The sequence below is a fragment of the Eleutherodactylus coqui genome, chromosome 7 (assembly GCF_035609145.1).
Source record: "Eleutherodactylus coqui strain aEleCoq1 chromosome 7, aEleCoq1.hap1, whole genome shotgun sequence".
In the NCBI taxonomy this organism is placed as follows: Eukaryota; Metazoa; Chordata; class Amphibia; order Anura; family Eleutherodactylidae; genus Eleutherodactylus; species Eleutherodactylus coqui.
In genome coordinates, this window is record NC_089843.1 from 219,044,942 (window position 1) to 219,064,926 (window position 19,985).

Below are 19,985 nucleotides of genomic sequence, written 5' to 3' on the forward strand. Positions count from 1 at the left end.
ACCGGTAACTGCAAAACTACCGGCAACTGCAAAACTACCGGTAACTGCAAAACTACCTACCGGCAACTGCAGAACTACCTACCGGCAACTGCAAAACTACCTACCGGCAACTGCAGAACTACCTACCGGCAACTGCAGAACTACCTACCGGCAACTGCAGAACTACCTACCGGCAACTGCAGAACTACCGGTAACTGCATCATTTTTATTTTATTCAATATAGGTTTTATTGGTTTCATGGAGGGGGGGGGGGAAACTTTTGCCTTATCTCAAAGCAATGTAAAAATAACTTTGACAATGAAACTTAATAAATAAATTTCGAGTTGAACTATATCATGTTTGTCTGTGATATTTTATAAGGTCTACAAACAGGGGAAGGGGGGGGGGGGAGCGGTAAGGGAGGGTAGGTATCTATGACACGGGAGAAAGAGAAAATAAAACAAAAAGGGGGGAGGGGGGCGGGCTCCGGGATTGTTGTTTCTCTTTACGATTGTGGTTTAAACGTGTTACTCACATGTCCCTGTCTGTAACCACCTAGTAAATAGGGGTGAGCTCCGGGCATCTATCCATATCGTCCAGGTGTGATACAATTTATCATAGCCTGACGGCTCATCTCGAAGCCTCATTCTCTCCCTACGCTCTATTTCGTGGATCAGTTATTTCTAGCGGAGTGCATTTTTAATGCAGCACACAAGGGGGAGACAGCGGCCTACCAAAATCTAGTTGGCTGCTGCTGTGGCTTTCTTTTTTTTAAAAAAAAGGTAGGTTCCGTTCTTCCACGGTGAGGAATAGGCAGGGAGGTTCCGTTTTTGCCAGCTGGGGAATGCTTATAGGCAAGGCCTTATCCCTGCTGGTGCATGTAACGTCAGACCACGTTTCAGACATGCAGCTGCGGCAGCGGCAGCAGCAGCATTCATTCAGTCAGTGGCTCACAAACGAGATCCGTGCAAGTTTACATTAAACAGACACATTTCTTTCTTTACTGTATTGACTGCGGTCTTTAGCGAGCGGTTGAACTGTTTCTGTGTCCATGCATTGAATAAAGCAATACATCCTTTTAAAGTAGACGTCCGTTCGTTGGAGTTCTTTGCTCCCCGGGTGTTGCTCCATCTGTAAGCGTTGGCCTGGATCATCCCACGTGGAGCGTGTATCTCAGCCCGCGTGGAGCGCTGCAGTTTTTCGACTACCAGCGACTGCAGGTCACTCACACAGGCTGGTTGGAATGGCCTAGCATTATCCTGATCCGGAGGTGTAACTTGAAGCTGCGGGGCCCCAGTACAAAGTCTGGGACTGGGCCCCCAAACTATAAAGCTTCATTGATAGCATTGGTTTACAATGTGGGGAAGAGAGACTTTATGGGCCCCCTAGGGCTCCGGGCCCCAGGTACGACCGCACCCCCAGCACATACACCCATGACCCGAATACGTGGAGCATACAGACGCAGGCTGCCAGGATACGCTGTGCCTGCCCGATGTTTCCAACTTGGCTATCAGCGCAGCGGTAGGTACGAACTATAGAGTGCGGCTGGCATATGAACTGGTGTGTGTTGTTTTGCTTCCAGTTGTACCTGTGCTGTGCACACTCTGGCAGACGCAGCTGCTCAGTGGATACAATGTTGCGAGCTCCACGGCAGCAGACGGGCTGAGTGTCAATCAAAGTGCTCGTTTGTTAGCAGCAGAAGCAGCCACAGCTGCGCTGCACCTCTTGCTCGTCAGTGTTGTTTTTCTGCTTTTGGAAACTGCTGTAGGAAAGGGGGTGCACCGGTCCTGGAGGTACTGCAATACCAGGTCAATGCGCGGAGTGGACAGAGCAAGCTCTTTTTCCAGCTCCCTGTTCTAAAAATCCATTTAATATATGGTCCCCAGATAGGGGACGTATCAGATATTAAACTGATAAGAACAGATTTTTTTTTTTTGTTTATACCCTCAGATTGGGTTGAAAACTTACTTTACTTTACTTTCAAGTAAACTGTCATTGCATATTTACTGCAACGTTCATCCCTTTCATCATCAGGCTTTATTACTGTTCTTATTTTTCACAGTAACAAAAAACAATATCACAAAGAAAAAACATTATTTTTACAATCCAACAAGTTGAATCCACTTCTTCACCTTCCAAACGCCCTCCGCATCCACCCCCCTCCTCCTCTTATCCCATAGGTAGCATATGAATAACTTCCCTAGCACCATTCTTACACTCGCATTCACACTCAGCTCTTCTCTTTTATACACATACACGTTCCTCACATCCCACAGCACTTCTTTCACACATGACAAAAACAACCACAACAATCTTTCTTTCACTCCATCACTCGCACCTAATCCAAACATCAGTACCTCAAAAGATAGAAACTGAATGCCTGTTAACTCTTTACAGAGCGGTCCTAATTTTTTCACCACTTTCTGGGCATAGGCACAATTCCAGAATAAGTGGACTATGCTCTCGCTGCCTCCACACTGGACTCTAGGACAGGTCTCTCTTGCTATCAGACCTCTACTCCTCTGGAATTCTCTCACAGGTAGTACGCCATGCAAGCTCTGCCATACAATTTCTTTCTGTCTGCCAGTCATTCCATCCATTCTCACTTTCGCCCATACTCTCTGCACATTCCTTCCACCAACCAGATTTATCTCACTCACCCTTTCCCTACTCTCAATCATTCTCACAAGCAGACGTTTATTTCGGAGCATACTCACTTCCACTTCACTCAACTCATACTTCTCTACAAACTTTACAATCCACTCATACCACTTTGGAACCACGAATGCAACAGGCTTACTCAAGTCATTCCTGCACCACTTTAACCTTACAAACAGTCGCCCAGCCAAATATCTCATCATACACGACACCTTTCTCTCTCTCTCAATCACAGCCAATAAAAAAACTAATCCATTCACTCCAAAATAAACTTCTAGGTTCGGGAAACTCATACCACCATTCCTCCAGTTCTTCACCACAGTCTCTCTTTTCAAGCGCTCCATCTTAGATCCCCAGAAAAAAACAAATAGAATCCTATTTAAACTCCTGAGCCTCATATAGTCAGGCGGGAAGATCATTGCCACATACAAAAAGATTGGCAGAACAATACTCTTGATCACTACTATTTTTCCCAGGAGACTAAGATCTCTCATCCTCCAGAAGGTCAACCGTTTCTCCACTCTTTCCTTTGCTGCCTCCCAACTCTCTTTACCATCCACAGAGTCATTAAACATGACCCCCAGAATTTTCATTGGCCCAGACACTACATTCAAACCTAAATCTCTCACTCCACCTACCTCCCCAAATACTTTACATTCACTCTTTGACCAATTCACTCTAAAAGCAGACGCACCACAAAAAATAGACGCTAACAACTTGACTCTACGCACAGCACTCTCTGACTCGCACACCACACACACATCATCCATATACGCACACACTTTTAACTCTTTCCCACCACTTCCTGGAATATGAATCCCTCTCACAACTTTGTCCTTTCTCAACAGGCACAACAATGGCTCAATCGCACAGATAAAGGCGACTGCGGACAGCGGACAGCCCTGCCGCACCCCAGAACATCCATTCACCTTTCTCCCCACACATCCATTCACCAACACTCTGCTATACATTCCATTATACAAACTCTGAACTCTCCACACAAAATCACTCGGGAAACCCATTCGTAACAACACTCTAAACAAAAAACTATGAGACAATCTATCATACGCCTTTTCAAAGTCTATAGACACAACATACACACTCTTCTCTCTACTCTTACAATCCCACAACACATCTCTCAACAACACCAGACTCTCTTGCACTCTTCTACCAGGCACCGCACAAAATTGCTCTTCACTCACCACACATTCAACCACATCTCTCATTCTGTTGGCCACTATCTTCGCATAAATCTTGTAATCACAGTTAAGTAACGTGATGGGCCTCCAATTTTTCAGACTTTTCAGGCTTCCTTTTTTTGGTATCAACACAATCACTCCCCCACGCATACTCTCAGCCACTTCCACATTCTCCCACATATACTTACACACCGCACACACATCCACTCCCACCACCTTCCACAACAGACGATAGAATTCCACAGGCAACCCATCCTCACCAGGCGTCTTATTCACAGCCATTCCTTGTACCACTCTCTCCACCTCATCCATAGATATGTCTCTCATCACAGACGCTCTCTCTCCCTCTCCAAGCTTACTCTCTAGCACACTCAGCACCTCACTCTCCAAACTCTCATCCCTCTCTTTCACCGCATACAGATCCTCATAGAACGCAGCCACTTCCTCACTCACACCATCCCCACTCACCTCACATCCATCCTCTTTCGCCACCACCTCTATTGTTGGTTTCTTTGCAAAGACCTTTTTAAAGAAAAACCTAGAGCATTTCTCTCCATACTCCATCTTTTCCAGTTTGGCCCTGTATATGATGCTTCTGCCTTTTTCTGTCATATACCTATTGATTTCTCTCCTCACACTCACCAACTCATCCTGCACATCCACACCATTCTCTCTCATTCTCTCCAAAAAACTTAGACGTGTGTTTAGTTTTGTGTACTCCTCCCGCCTTCTTGCTGCCAGTTTATATCCCAAAGACTTGAAATATGCTTTAGTCTTCTTTTTTACCCAATCCCACCACTGCAGAATATTAGCAAACTTGTTTTTCCTCTCACACCACCTGTTATACAGACACTCATACTCCTTTCTCACATCCTCACTCTCCAGATGACTTATATTGAGTTTCCACAGCCCCCTCCCATGTACCCCTCTCACATTCACATCCACACCACACAGCAAACACTCATGATCCGAAAAAATAACTGGTTTTTGTTGGTAACTTAACGGTATGATATTCTCTGAAACAAAACAATAATCCAACCGGGAATGAAGGCCCCCTCTATCAGCATGGTACGTACATAATTTGGGGTTAATGTTACATAAAATCTGCATATCTTGCAACCTATAATCAGAAACAATCTCTGACAAAACCTTCCCAGACAAATCAAAAGCCTTCTTGTCCAGGTCGCAGTTCACATCACCGACTATAATTACTGGCATTCTGCCCTGAATAAACAATTTAATTTTTTCAAATAAAAGTTTTCTCTCATTCTTACTGCTGGGAGCATAAATATTAACTAACAAAAACTTCGTGTTTTTATATATCAGTACCGCTGACAGACACCTCCCCACCTCAATTACTGTGTAGCTGTCTAGCTGCACCTCCCCCGACTTAAGCAATATGCCTACCCCATCATTTCTGTTGGTTTTACTGCCAGACCATATACATGTCCCACAAGGCCATTCATCAGGCTTTATATCACCAGTAATCCCACATTCTTGCAGACAGTACACATCCGCATTCTCCTGTCTGAGAAAACTCAGTATGGCCGTCCTCCTGGCCCTACTGGTAAACACCCGGACATTTTGTGAGCAAATGGTAAAACCCATATTACATCCTCATTTTCATACTGCTTAAATACATCAGGGTGAGTACCCTATGCAAAGATTCATTTATAAGTCTTCACCACTATCAGTAGTAAGGACAAGGTCCTGCGCCACTTTTTCCAGCGGGTCGCCGGTTTCCATGGGTTTTTCTTTACTCCTCTCACACTTTCGTTTTTTAGCAGAGTCCCCCACCACTTTTGCGAACTCTTCATCACTTGAGCTTTCAGAATCCCCACCACCCTCCCTCTTACACAGGGAAGTCTCTGGTGAGGAGAAGCTTGCAATGTTCTCTGGGTCTGAGGGATGTACTGGACTCTCCACCCCTTCAATTACTTCCTCCAGGTGTCTAATTATCTTAGACACCTGGGCCTCAGATACCTCCACAGCTTCAGGCATTTCTGCTGCCTCAGACACTTTAACGACCTCAGGTGGTTTGGAAACTACAGGCGTTTTACTTGCCACCGGCGCTTTAGTTGCTCTGGACATTTTAGTTGCTTTGGACACTTTAGCAACCACTGGTGCCCTAGCAGCTCCAGACACTCCAGCCTCCACAGGTGCCTTAGCAGCCACTGCAGCCCAAGATATTTTTGCAGTTTCAGTTTTTGTGGCCTCAGACAATTTTGCAGTCTCAGACGTTTTTGGAACCTCAGACACTTTTGGGGCCCCTACGGCTCCAGATACCTCAGCAGGCCCTGCAGCTTCAGCCTGCACACTTTTGGGGTTTTCAACCTTCCTCTGTATGCCAGGAGATTTACCAGCTCTCTCCTGCTCTGGCACCTCTTCCCTCTCTCCTCCCATTCTGGGCCTTATGCTCGCAGTGCAATCTTTAAACATATGATCGCTAGAGCCACAAAAGTCACACCGCTTTGGTTGCGGGCAATTACCAGCGTGATGACCCTCTTCCTGGCAGTTTCTGCATACTTGCCCTTTCGTGCATTCAGTTTTTACATGCCCAAACTCGAAGCAATTGCGGCAGTAAGTGGGTTGCCCCGGATAAGACAAATAGCCTCTATGTCCAGCAATTGTGAAGTTGGCCGGTGGGTGCTTCACACCTCCAATGCTGTCTGCACTCTGTCTAAATCTGCAATAGAACTTGTACTTGCAGTTGAATATGCCTAAAATGTTCATCTGCTTGTCTCCACCCCTCACCTGGTCGCAATATCTTCTTAAAAAGCTTTTAACTAGTTCAACCTCAGTGAAGGGGTTGTAGACATGCACCAAAACTGGCTTTTCGTGGATGCCAAACAACGGAGTGATCCTAACTCCATCCAACAAGTCAATGTCCTTGTGCTTTCTGAGCCATTCATAAACATTTAGGCAGATATGTTCCTCTGTAAAAGTCACATCGTACATACCCTGCCGTGGAAAGTCCTGCACGCTGTAGATGGCTGCTTTAGGAACCTTCATCTTCTCCAGGAGAATATCTCTGACGATAAAGACGACAGTGTTCTTGTTGTAATCTCCTGGCGCAACTTCAAAGCGTATGGAATTCTTCATGCCAAACATTTTCAGGGGTCAGCTGTCGGTCCAAAAACCACAGGAAAAAGATGCCGCTCCAAGCAAAAAAACTGGGCGCACCCAGATCGCTCCTCCAGCACAGACCGAGCCTTACACTTGATCTGAGCCAAAAGGCCGAGAAGCGATAACCCGAAATAGGTTTCACCTGCAGCCCGGCCCGCCCAACTCCACTTCCAAGGCTTGAGGCAACAGGCTCAGCCGGCACTCTGGGCGCACCCACAATGCACCCAGGCAGCTGGGAGAGTTTTGCATAGCCCCGCCCCACGCCTTCTCAACCGCGCCCTCCCCCCCCTCAGTCCTTCCTCTTGCACCGTGCTCACGCATCCTAGGCTTGTAGAGCCTGCTGCTGCTGCTGCAGGACTCGTCACCTCCCTACCCAGGATGGTTAAGCCGGCGATGACACTAGAAGCAAGCACTAGTTTGTCTCTGAAGGTGCGTGGGCCGGTCGGTTGGAGGGATCTCTTCGGCCGGCCGCATTTCGAGTGGGGACGGATGGAAACTTTTTACCTGAAATGAGGGAAATTGGCTTCGGCCCCATAGGGCTTTATTGCCTTTCCCTGGGCCGGCATTAGTAGACCCTAGTAAGGAGAATTATAGAACGGCATGGTCATCCGAAGAACTTAAAAACATACAGCAGGCCTTTTTTTTCGGTCATACATACATAACTACAGATTTTATATTTTTTTTACATATCTATATATATATATATCTATATATATATATATAGATATATATATATATATATATATATATATCACACACACACACACACACAATCTTAAATCTATGTTTAATCTATATCTACAAAATCTATAATTCAGAAATAATCCATATCTATATTCTACGTAATTAATAAAGATAGATTAGATAGGATAGGATAGGATAGGATAGATAGACACATACATGCATACATACTGTATGCAAATGAGCCAGGTATTTGGAATGCTGATGATGTCACTCCCTTGTGATGTCATACATACATACATACTGTATGCAAATGAGCCAGGTATTTGGAATGCTGATGATGTCACTCCCTTGTGATGTCATACATACATACATACTGTATGCAAATGAGCCAGGTGTTTGGAATGCTGATGATGTCACTCCCTTGTGATGTCATACAGACATACTGTATGCAAATGAGCCAGCTGTTTGGAATGCTGATGATGTCACTCCCTTGTGATGTCATGAGCCAGGTGTATGGCAGGCTGATGTCACTCCATTGTGATGTCATCAATTTAGAAGCATAAATACCGGGCTTGGCAGCGATTTTAGTCAGTCTCTGCTGCAGCTGGGAGACGGGAGATGGTCTTTATCTCTACCAAGAAGCTGCAGAACTACCGGTAACTGCAAAACTACCGGCAACTGCAGAACTACCGGTAACTGCAAAACTACCGGTAACTGCAAAACTACCGGTAACTGCAAAACTACCGGCAACTGCAAAACTACCTACCGGCAACTGCAGAACTACCTACCGGCAACTGCAGAACTACCTACCGGCAACTGCAGAACTACCTACCGGCAACTGCAGAACTACCTACCGGCAACTGCAGAACTACCGGTAACTGCATCATTTTTATTTTATTCAATATAGGTTTTATTGGTTTCATGGAGGGGGGGGGGGAAACTTTTGCCTTATCTCAAAGCAATGTAAAAATAACTTTGACAATGAAACTTAATAAATAAATTTCGAGTTGAACTATATCATGTTTGTCTGTGATATTTTATAAGGTCTACAAACAGGGGAAGGGGGGGGGGGGAGCGGTAAGGGAGGGTAGGTATCTATGACACGGGAGAAAGAGAAAATAAAACAAAAAGGGGGGGGGGGGCGGGCTCCGGGATTGTTGTTTCTCTTTACGATTGTGGTTTAAACGTGTTACTCACATGTCCCTGTCTGTAACCACCTAGTAAATAGGGGTGAGCTCCGGGCATCTATCCATATCGTCCAGGTGTGATACAATTTATCATAGCCTGACGGCTCATCTCGAAGCCTCATTCTCTCCCTACGCTCTATTTCGTGGATCAGTTATTTTTAGCGGAGTGCATTTTTAATGCAGCACACAAGGGGGAGACAGCGGCCTACCAAAATCTAGTTGGCTGCTGCTGTGGCTTTCTTTTTTTTAAAAAAAAGGTAGGTTCCGTTCTTCCACGGTGAGGAATAGGCAGGGAGGTTCCGTTTTTGCCAGCTGGGGAATGCTTATAGGCAAGGCCTTATCCCTGCTGGTGCATGTAACGTCAGACCACGTTTCAGACATGCAGCTGCGGCAGCGGCAGCAGCAGCATTCATTCAGTCAGTGGCTCACAAACGAGATCCGTGCAAGTTTACATTAAACAGACACATTTCTTTCTTTACTGTATTGACTGCGGTCTTTAGCGAGCGGTTGAACTGTTTCTGTGTCCATGCATTGAATAAAGCAATACATCCTTTTAAAGTAGACGTCCGTTCGTTGGAGTTCTTTGCTCCCCGGGTGTTGCTCCATCTGTAAGCGTTGGCCTGGATCATCCCACGTGGAGCGTGTATCTCAGCCCGCGTGGAGCGCTGCAGTTTTTCGACTACCAGCGACTGCAGGTCACTCACACAGGCTGGTTGGAATGGCCTAGCATTATCCTGATCCGGAGGTGTAACTTGAAGCTGCGGGGCCCCAGTACAAAGTCTGGGACTGGGCCCCCAAACTATAAAGCTTCATTGATAGCATTGGTTTACAATGTGGGGAAGAGAGACTTTATGGGCCCCCTAGGGCTCCGGGCCCCAGGTACGACCGCACCCCCAGCACATACACCCATGACCCGAATACGTGGAGCATACAGACGCAGGCTGCCAGGATACGCTGTGCCTGCCCGATGTTTCCAACTTGGCTATTAGCGCAGCGGTAGGTACGAACTATAGAGTGCGGCTGGCATATGAACTGGTGTGTGTTGTTTTGCTTCCAGTTGTACCTGTGCTGTGCACACTCTGGCAGACGCAGCTGCTCAGTGGATACAATGTTGCGAGCTCCACGGCAGCAGACGGGCTGAGTGTCAATCAAAGTGCTCGTTTGTTAGCAGCAGAAGCAGCCACAGCTGCGCTGCACCTCTTGCTCGTCAGTGTTGTTTTTCTGCTTTTGGAAACTGCTGTAGGAAAGGGGGTGCACCGGTCCTGGAGGTACTGCAATACCAGGTCAATGCGCGGAGTGGACAGAGCAAGCTCTTTTTCCAGCTCCCTGTTCTAAAAATCCATTTAATATATGGTCCCCAGATAGGGGACGTATCAGATATTAAACTGATAAGAACAGATTTTTTTTTTATTTTTTTTTTATTGTAAAATAAACTTTATTTGCACAAACAGGTTATTCAATCATTGTAAATCTGCAGATTACACTCAAATCACACAATAAAGGAGAATACTTATAACTTTACAAGGTGTTTCCATTTCTTGAATTTCCAGATCCCTTCGGCATCAGCTACTCCTCGCTTCTTTTTATCATATAAGTAACACAGGTAAAGACGACTCAGGATCAGTCTGACACAATCATCTTCCTCCCAGCATTCCCTTTTATACACATAGATGTTTCGTGCGTCCCAGAGTACCTCTTTAATACATAGCATTAATAACCATAAAACATGACTTTTGTCTTTATTTGTAACTCCGATACCAAAAAGCACAAAGGCAAATGATAAGTATGTGAGCCCTGTGAGCTCTTTTATCAGGGGTTTCAACTTTCCCAACACTCGTTGTGCGAATCCGCAGTTCCAGAAGACATGTAGGATACTCTCTATCCCTCCACAGCGCTGCCGTGGGCATGCTTCGCTGCGCACCAGGTCCCTCTTCTTCTGGACCTCTCTCACTGGTAAGGCCCCTTGCATACTTAACCACATGATGTCCTTTTGTCTGTTTGTCCCGTCCTGCCGGGAAAGGTTACCCCAGACTCTTTCTGCCTCTACATGTGTCAGTAAGTCAATGTCTTCTGCCAGTTCTCCTCTCTTACAGATTTGTAGCACCTTCTTTTTGTTTCTAAGCTCATTTTTGTTCAGACCAGTCAAATCATTCTCTTTCACAAACTTTTCCATTCGCACATACCAGGCTGGACAAGTAAACGCCACCGGCTGTGTCAGCCTCCTCTCACACCATTGTAACCTGCAGAGCAGCCATCCCCCAATGTATTTGGTCATGAACGCCACTTTAGTATCCCCTTGGATGAGTCTGAGTACGGTCATCATAAAGTTAATCGCCAAATACAGTTGGACATCCGGGAAGCCTAAGCCACCGTTTTGTCTGGACTTTACCACTGTGGTTCTTTTCACTCTCTCCATTTTGACCCCCCATAGAAAGAGGAACAGGACTCTATTTATTTTCCTGAGCTCCATGTAGCTTGGTGGGAAAATGTTAGCTATGTAGAGCAGCATTGGTAAGATGACACATTTGATGATGAGTGTTTTACCTGTGAAGGTTAGCTCTCGCAGTTTCCAGAAGTCTAATTTTCTGTTTATTTTGTCTCTTACTTCCTCCCAATTCTCATGGCCATCCAAGCGTTCTTCAAACTTAATGCCTAATACTTTTATACTATTGACCACTTTCACTCCCACATCTGCCACTTCACACTTTCCTCCAAAGCACTTCACCTCACATTTGTCCCAATTCACACGGAAGGCTGATGCCCCGCAGAAGATGTTTGTATGCAGTTTAGCTCTGCTCAACTCTGCTTTATGCTCTGTCACTATGCAGACGTCATCCATGTAACCAAGAGCCTTCACAGCCTTCCCTCCACTGCCCGGCACCATCATTCCTCTCATAAATTTATCTCTCCGCAACATACAGAACAAGGGTTCCATAGCACAAATAAATACTAACGGGGATAACGGGCAGCCTTGTCTGACTCCCGAACAGACTCTAATCCGGTTAGTTACAAAGCCACGGAGTAGAATTTGGCTTCCAATCCCATCATATAGGCTTCTGATAGCTCTTAAGAGACTAGATGGGAAACCCATCCTATCTAACACATTAAACAGAAAGGCATGAGAAAGCCGGTCAAAGGCTTTCTCAAAATCTAAGGAGAGAACCATCACATTCCTGTCCCTCTGCATCCCATCCCAGAGGACATCTCGGAGCAGGCTTAGGTTACCTGCAATGGAGCGCTCAGGCACACCACATACCTGATCCTCCTGAACTACCTGGGCTATCACCCTACTCATGCGACTGGCAAGCAACTTGGCGTACCCCTTGTAGTCCACATTAAGCAGGGTGATAGGCCTCCAATTACGCAAGTCTGATTTATCTCCTTTTTTAAAGATTAATACCACTAATCCCTCTTTCATACTTGACCCTATGTTACCTTCCCTCCACATCCACTGATACAACTGCAGTATATCACTACCAACAATAGGCCAGAAGAACAAATAAAATTCCATCGGTAATCCATCCATCCCTGGAGTTTTATTCCGTGTCATGCTCTCAAATACCTTTCTCACCTCATCCTCTGTTATATCCCTCACCAATGGTGGTATATCCTCCTCTGCGATCCTGTCCGTAAGGGATCCGATCACCTCCCTCTCTAGACTTGCATCTCTCATCTTTTCACTATACAAGTCTCTATAGAAATCCTCAATTGCCTCTGCTACCTCCTCTCCCTTCAGCTCCTTCCCATCCATGTCCCTCACCATACTCACATCCGTTTTACTTTTGACTAACTTTTTAAAGAAAAACCGTGAACAACATTCATCCTTCTCCATTGTGTCCAACTTGGCCTGGAACATGATTTGCTTCCCTCTCTCCCGCAAACACTCATTCACCTTCTTCCTGGCATCACACAGCTCCTCATCCACATTCACACCGGCCTCTCTTAGTTTATGCAGGACATTCAGTTTAGCATTCACTCTCGCATACATCTCTCTCTTCCTCGCAGCCACCCTGTAGCCTCTTTTCCTGAAGAAGACACCAATCTTTCCTTTCACCCACTCCCACCAGGCCATGACACTCCCAAAGTCATTCTTCATTCTCTGCCATTCCTCATACACCTTCCTGAAGTCCTCATACACACTCTCATCCTCCAGCAGGCTCACATTCATTTTCCATACACCTCTCCCATACCGCACGACATCCTCTAACTCACACACACACTTCAGGCACTCATGGTCTGAAAAATTAACCCTCTCCTGGCTGTAACTTTTAACATTAACAGTTTTAGAAACAAAGATGTAGTCTAAACGAGCGTGCACCCCGCCCCTGTCCGCATGATACGTGTCAGGTACGGGCTTCACCTTTGCTAATGCTACTACATCTAATAACTGGAGGTCAGATGTCATCTGGTTGAGCTGTTTGGCTGTCACATCCATTTTTTCTCCTTGGAGGTGACAGTTCAAATCTCCCACCAAAAAAACTGGCAAACGGCCTGGTAGGAACAACTTTAGTTTTTCAAACAGCTCCTTGCGCTCGTTCTTATCTGGAGGGGCGTACACATTTATGACCCTGAATCGCACATTTCGGAATGTGACATAAGCCAGAAGACATCTGCCCTCCTCTATGACAACATATTCATCTATAACATAACTGTTGTTTGTAAACAAAATCCCCACGCCATCATTTTTGTTTTTTGTGGATGTGGACCACAGCGACTGGCCGTGCGGCCATTCCGAAGCTTTAGGTATAGAGGTCAAACCGCACTCCTGCAGGCAGAGAATGTCAGCAGACCGTGTGGACAGGTGCTCTAAAATAGCCGCACGTCTAGCTCTGCTACATATAACCCTTACATTTAGGGATAAAACTGATGAAATGAATGGTTATGAGGATAAAAACAATAACAGGAAAAACAACCAACATTACAATACTTTCAGACATTAGGCATTTGCAAGGCACCAACAAACTGCTCAATTGCGTCGGTGTCCAAAAATGGGGAGGATGCCCCACTGCTGGGGGACAGCATGTCCTCCTCTAAGTCTGCCAGCACCTCAAAAGCATTGGTGCTTAAACAAACAGGGGGGCTGGCTGGGCTTTGGGCACAAGGTATGGAGCCCTCAGAGAAGTTTGTAGCACTAGGTGCAGTTTTCAACCTTTTAGATTTGCTTCTTTGCACCAACGCCCAAGAGTCCTCCTCCCCCTCCTGCCTCTTAGGTGCAAGTCCTGGCATAATGCCAGCAGTAGGGGAGCACACAGTTCCTGGAATCACAGAGTTTGTGGATGAAGGCAATGACAGTTCCATACTCACAGTACCTGTGTCAGGGATGATGGTGGTGCTGTCATCTGTATCCTCATCATGCTGGGGTCGGGCAGCTGCAGACACTTGTAGCTGGGAGGTCGTGGCTGCCTGATGATCAGCTGTAGTAACTCCCAGGGGGGCAGCAGGGGGGGCACTCTGTGCAGCAGGCTCAGCGCTGGAGACCTCAGAGGGCAAACTCTGAGGTACAGGAACTCCCATCGGGTTTACCTCTGCTGCGGTTGCTGTTGTAATCCCTGGCTGTTCTGGCTGGAGTCCTGAGGTGGACGCTTGATCTTGTGCAGTGGTCTGAAACAGCGGCGGCAAGCGACTAACGGCCTCATCCATAGGCATTAAATCTTCTGGTTCATTAAACCCAGTGTCCAGACCACTTTCAAAGAAAACAGGTCCTCTTCCAGTGCGAGCCGCCTCAGCATAACTGCGGCTCGTCATTAGTCCCTTGGGGCAGTTCCTTGCCAAGTGTAAAATAGAGCCACACAGGTCACATTTGCGAGGCTTAGGGCACTGGCCAGCCTCATGACCCTGTACTCCACAATTCCTGCAGCAGCGGCCATTAGGACAGAAGTCTTGTGTGTGTCCAAACTGCAAACACAGCCTGCAGTAGCGGGGCTGGCCTGGGTAGGTCAAGTATCCCCTGTTGCCTCCCAGGGAGAAGGAGGATGGTGGGTGCTTTACTCCTCCGATGCCATTAGGGTCTGTGCGAAAACGCACCCAGAAACGCAGCTTGCCATTAGGGATCCCAAAAGCATTCTTCAGCTTCACTCCTCCACGCACATTGCTGCAGTATCTCTGTAGGAACGCCACCACATGAGAGAGCTCAGTGAAGGGGTTAAATAGATGCAGAGTCACTGGCTTCTCATCCATCTGGAACAGTGGCAGCAGGATGAAGTCGCTCAGCTTCCCTTCTTCTTTCAGCAGCTTGCAGCGTTCAAAAATGTTCAGGCAGAAACTGTTTGTCTCAAAAGAGACATCAAACAGTCCTTTGCCGGTGTGGTCTTGCAGGCAGAAGATCTCAGCAGCTTTCAGCTTCAGTGCTTCAAAGAGGACTTCCTGGACGAAGGTTCCCAGCTCCACTCTTCTGCAGGAATCTGGCTTAACCAGAAAGCGGATGGTGTTCCGTATAGCCTGAGGCTCCATTTCACCACTCCAGATGATCCTCTTCTCCGATCCACATGTGATCTTAGCCAAAAGGCCGAGAAGCGATAACCCGAAATAGGTTTCACCTGCAGCCCGGCCCGCCCAACTCCACTTCCAAGGCTTGAGGCAACAGGCTCAGCCGGCACTCTGGGCGCACCCACAATGCACCCAGGCAGCTGGGAGAGTTTTGCATAGCCCCGCCCCACGCCTTCTCAACCGCGCCCTCCCCCCCCTCAGTCCTTCCTCTTGCACCGTGCTCACGCATCCTAGGCTTGTAGAGCCTGCTGCTGCTGCTGCTGCAGGACTCGTCACCTCCCTACCCAGGATGGTTAAGCCGGCGATGACACTAGAAGCAAGCACTAGTTTGTCTCTGAAGGTGCGTCGGCCGGTCGGTTGGAGGGATCTCTTCGGCCGGCCGCATTTCCAGTGGGGACGGATGGAAACTTTTTACCTGAAATGAGGGAAATTGGCTTCGGCCCCATAGGGCTTTATTGCCTTTCCCTGGGCCGGCATTAGTAGACCCTAGTAAGGAGAATAATAGAACGGCATGGTCATCCGAAGAACTTAAAAACATACAGCAGCCCTTTTTTTCCCGTCATACATACATAACTACAGATTTTATATTTTTTTTACATATCTATATAGATATATATCTATATATCTATATATATCACACACACACACAGACACACACACACACAATCTTAAATCTATCTTTAATCTATATCTACAAAATCTATAATTCAGAAATAATCCATATCTATATTCTACGTAATTAATAAAGATAGATTAGATAGGATAGGATAGGATAGATAGACACATACATGCATACATACTGTATGCAAATGAGCCAGGTATTTGGAATGCTGATGATGTCACTCCCTTGTGATGTCATACATACATACATACTGTATGCAAATGAGCCAGGTGTTTGGAATGCTGATGATGTCACTCCCTTGTGATGTCATACAGACATACTGTATGCAAATGAGCCAGCTGTTTGGAATGCTGATGATGTCACTCCCTTGTGATGTCATGAGCCAGGTGTATGGCAGGCTGATGTCACTCCATTGTGATGTCATCAATTTAGAAGCATAAATACCGGGCTTGGCAGCGATTTTAGTCAGTCTCTGCTGCAGCTGGGAGACGGGAGATGGTCTTTATCTCTACCAAGAAGCTGCAGAACTACCGGTAACTGCAAAACTACCGGTAACTGCAAAACTACCGGCAACTGCAAAACTACCGGTAACTGCAAAACTACCGGTAACTGCAAAACTACCGGTAACTGCAAAACTACCGGCAACTGCAAAACTACCGGTAACTGCAAAACTACCGGTAACTGCAAAACTACCGGTAACTGCAAAACTACCTACCGGCAACTGCAGAACTACCTACCGGCAACTGCAGAACTACCGGTAACTGCATCATTTTTATTTTATTCAATATAGGTTTTATTGGTTTCATGGAGGGGGGGGGAAACTTTTGCCTTATCTCAAAGCAATGTAAAAATAACTTTGACAATGAAACTTAATAAATAAATTTCGAGTTGAACTATATCATGTTTGTCTGTGATATTTTATAAGGTCTACAAACAGGGGAAGGGGGGGGGGGGGAGCGGTAAGGGAGGGTAGGTATCTATGACACGGGAGAAAGAGAAAATAAAACAAAAAGGGGGGAGGGGGGCGGGCTCCGGGATTGTTGTTTCTCTTTACGATTGTGGTTTAAACGTGTTACTCACATGTCCCTGTCTGTAACCACCTAGTAAATAGGGGTGAGCTCCGGGCATCTATCCATATCGTCCAGGTGTGATACAATTTATCATAGCCTGACGGCTCATCTCGAAGCCTCATTCTCTCCCTACGCTCTATTTCGTGGATCAGTTATTTCTAGCGGAGTGCATTTTTAATGCAGCACACAAGGGGGAGACAGCGGCCTACCAAAATCTAGTTGGCTGCTGCTGTGGCTTTCTTTTTTTTAAAAAAAAGGTAGGTTCCGTTCTTCCACGGTGAGGAATAGGCAGGGAGGTTCCGTTTTTGCCAGCTGGGGAATGCTTATAGGCAAGGCCTTATCCCTGCTGGTGCATGTAACGTCAGACCACGTTTCAGACATGCAGCTGCGGCAGCGGCAGCAGCAGCATTCATTCAGTCAGTCAGTGGCTCACAAACGAGATCCGTGCAAGTTTACATTAAACAGACACATTTCTTTCTTTACTGTATTGACTGCGGTCTTTAGCGAGCGGTTGAACTGTTTCTGTGTCCATGCATTGAATAAAGCAATACATCCTTTTAAAGTAGACGTCCGTTCGTTGGAGTTCTTTGCTCCCCGGGTGTTGCTCCATCTGTAAGCGTTGGCCTGGATCATCCCACGTGGAGCGTGTATCTCAGCCCGCGTGGAGCGCTGCAGTTTTTCGACTACCAGCGACTGCAGGTCACTCACACAGGCTGGTTGGAATGGCCTAGCATTATCCTGATCCGGAGGTGTAACTTGAAGCTGCGGGGCCCCAGTACAAAGTCTGGGACTGGGCCCCCAAACTATAAAGCTTCATTGATAGCATTGGTTTACAATGTGGGGAAGAGAGACTTTATGGGCCCCCTAGGGCTCCGGGCCCCAGGTACGACCGCACCCCCAGCACATACACCCATGACCCGAATACGTGGAGCATACAGACGCAGGCTGCCAGGATACGCTGTGCCTGCCCGATGTTTCCAACTTGGCTATCAGCGCAGCGGTAGGTACGAACTATAGAGTGCGGCTGGCATATGAACTGGTGTGTGTTGTTTTGCTTCCAGTTGTACCTGTGCTGTGCACACTCTGGCAGACGCAGCTGCTCAGTGGATACAATGTTGCGAGCTCCACGGCAGCAGACGGGCTGAGTGTCAATCAAAGTGCTCGTTTGTTAGCAGCAGAAGCAGCCACAGCTGCGCTGCACCTCTTGCTCGTCAGTGTTGTTTTTCTGCTTTTGGAAACTGCTGTAGGAAAGGGGGTGCACCGGTCCTGGAGGTACTGCAATACCAGGTCAATGCGCGGAGTGGACAGAGCAAGCTCTTTTTCCAGCTCCCTGTTCTAAAAATCCATTTAATATATGGTCCCCAGATAGGGGACGTATCAGATATTAAACTGATAAGAACAGATTTTTTTTTTTTTTTATACCCTCAGATTGGGTTGAAAACTTACTTTACTTTACTTTCAAGTAAACTGTCATTGCATATTTACTGCAACGTTCATCCCTTTCATCATCAGGCTTTATTACTGTTCTTATTTTTCACAGTAACAAAAAACAATATCACAAAAGAAAAAACATTATTTTTACAATCCAACAAGTTGAATCCACTTCTTCACCTTCCAAACGCCCTCCGCATCCACCCCCCTCCTCCTCTTATCCCATAGGTAGCATATAAATAACTTTCCCAGTACCATTCTTACACTCGCATTCACACTCAGCTCTTCTCTTTTATACACATACACGTTCCTCACATCCCACAGCACTTCTTTCACACATGACAAAAACAACCACAACAATCTTTCTTTCACTCCATCACTCGCACCTAATCCAAACATCAGTACCTCAAAAGATAGAAACTGAATGCCTGTTAACTCTTTACAGAGCGGTCCTAATTTTTTCACCACTTTCTGGGCATAGGCACAATTCCAGAATAAGTGGACTATACTCTCGCTGCCTCCACACTGGACTCTAGGACAGGTCTCTCTTGCTATCAGACCTCTGCTCCTCTGAAATTCTCTCACAGGCAGTACACCATGCAAGCTCTGCCATACAATTTCTTTCTGTCTGCCAGTCATTCCATCCATTCTCACTTTCGCCCATACTCTCTGCACATTCCTCCCACCAACCAGATTTATCTCACTCACCCTTTCCCTACTCTCAATCATTCTCACGAGCAGACGTTTATTTCTGAGCATACTCACTTCCACTTCACTCAACTCATACTTCTCTACAAACTTTACAATCCACTCATACCACTTTGGAACCACGAACGCAACAGGCTTACTCAAGTCATTCTTACACCACTTCAACCTTACAAACAGTCGCCCAGCCAAATATCTCATCATACACGACACCTTTCTCTCTCTCTCAATCACAGCCAACAAAAAAACTAATCCATTCACTCCAAAATAAACTTCCAGGTTCGGGAAACTCATACCACCATTCCTCCAATTCTTCACCACAGTCTCTCTTTTCAAGCGCTCCATTTTAGATCCCCAGAAAAAAACAAATAGAATCCTATTTAAATTCCTGAGCCTCATATAGTCAGGCGGGAAGATCATTGCCACATACAAGAAGATTGGCAGAACAATACTCTTGATTACTATTATTTTTCCCAGGAGACTAAGGTCTCTCATCCTCCAGAAGGTCAACCGTTTCTCCACTCTTTCCTTTGCTGCCTCCCAACTCTCTTTACCATCCACAGAGTCATTAAACATGACCCCCAGAATTTTAATTGGTCCAGACACTACATTCAAACCTAAATCTCTCACTCCGCCTACCTCCCCAAACACCTTACATTCACTCTTTGACCAATTCACTCTAGAAGCAGACGCACCACAAAAAATAGACGCTAACAACTTGACTCTACGCACAGCACTCTCTGACTCGCACACCACACACACATCATCCATATACGCACACACCTTTAACTCTTTCCCACCACTTCCTGGGATATGGATCCCTCTCACAACTTTGTCC

The 19,985-nt window shown here is 46.3% G+C and overlaps 3 non-coding genes across 3 annotated transcripts; all 3 read right to left on the bottom strand.

The window, feature by feature from the left end:
* Positions 1-1,750: 1,750 nt before the first annotated feature.
* LOC136573972 (U2 spliceosomal RNA) lies at positions 1,751-1,946 on the bottom strand. Its single transcript, XR_010786169.1, has one exon. It is a non-coding gene; the product is annotated as a U2 spliceosomal RNA (small nuclear RNA).
* An 8,133-nt stretch (positions 1,947-10,079) lies between these two features.
* On the bottom strand, positions 10,080-10,272 carry LOC136574019 (U2 spliceosomal RNA). Its single transcript, XR_010786196.1, has one exon. It is a non-coding gene; the product is annotated as a U2 spliceosomal RNA (small nuclear RNA).
* A 7,989-nt stretch (positions 10,273-18,261) lies between these two features.
* Positions 18,262-18,456, bottom strand: LOC136574088 (U2 spliceosomal RNA). Its single transcript, XR_010786223.1, has one exon. It is a non-coding gene; the product is annotated as a U2 spliceosomal RNA (small nuclear RNA).
* Positions 18,457-19,985: the final 1,529 nt, after the last annotated feature.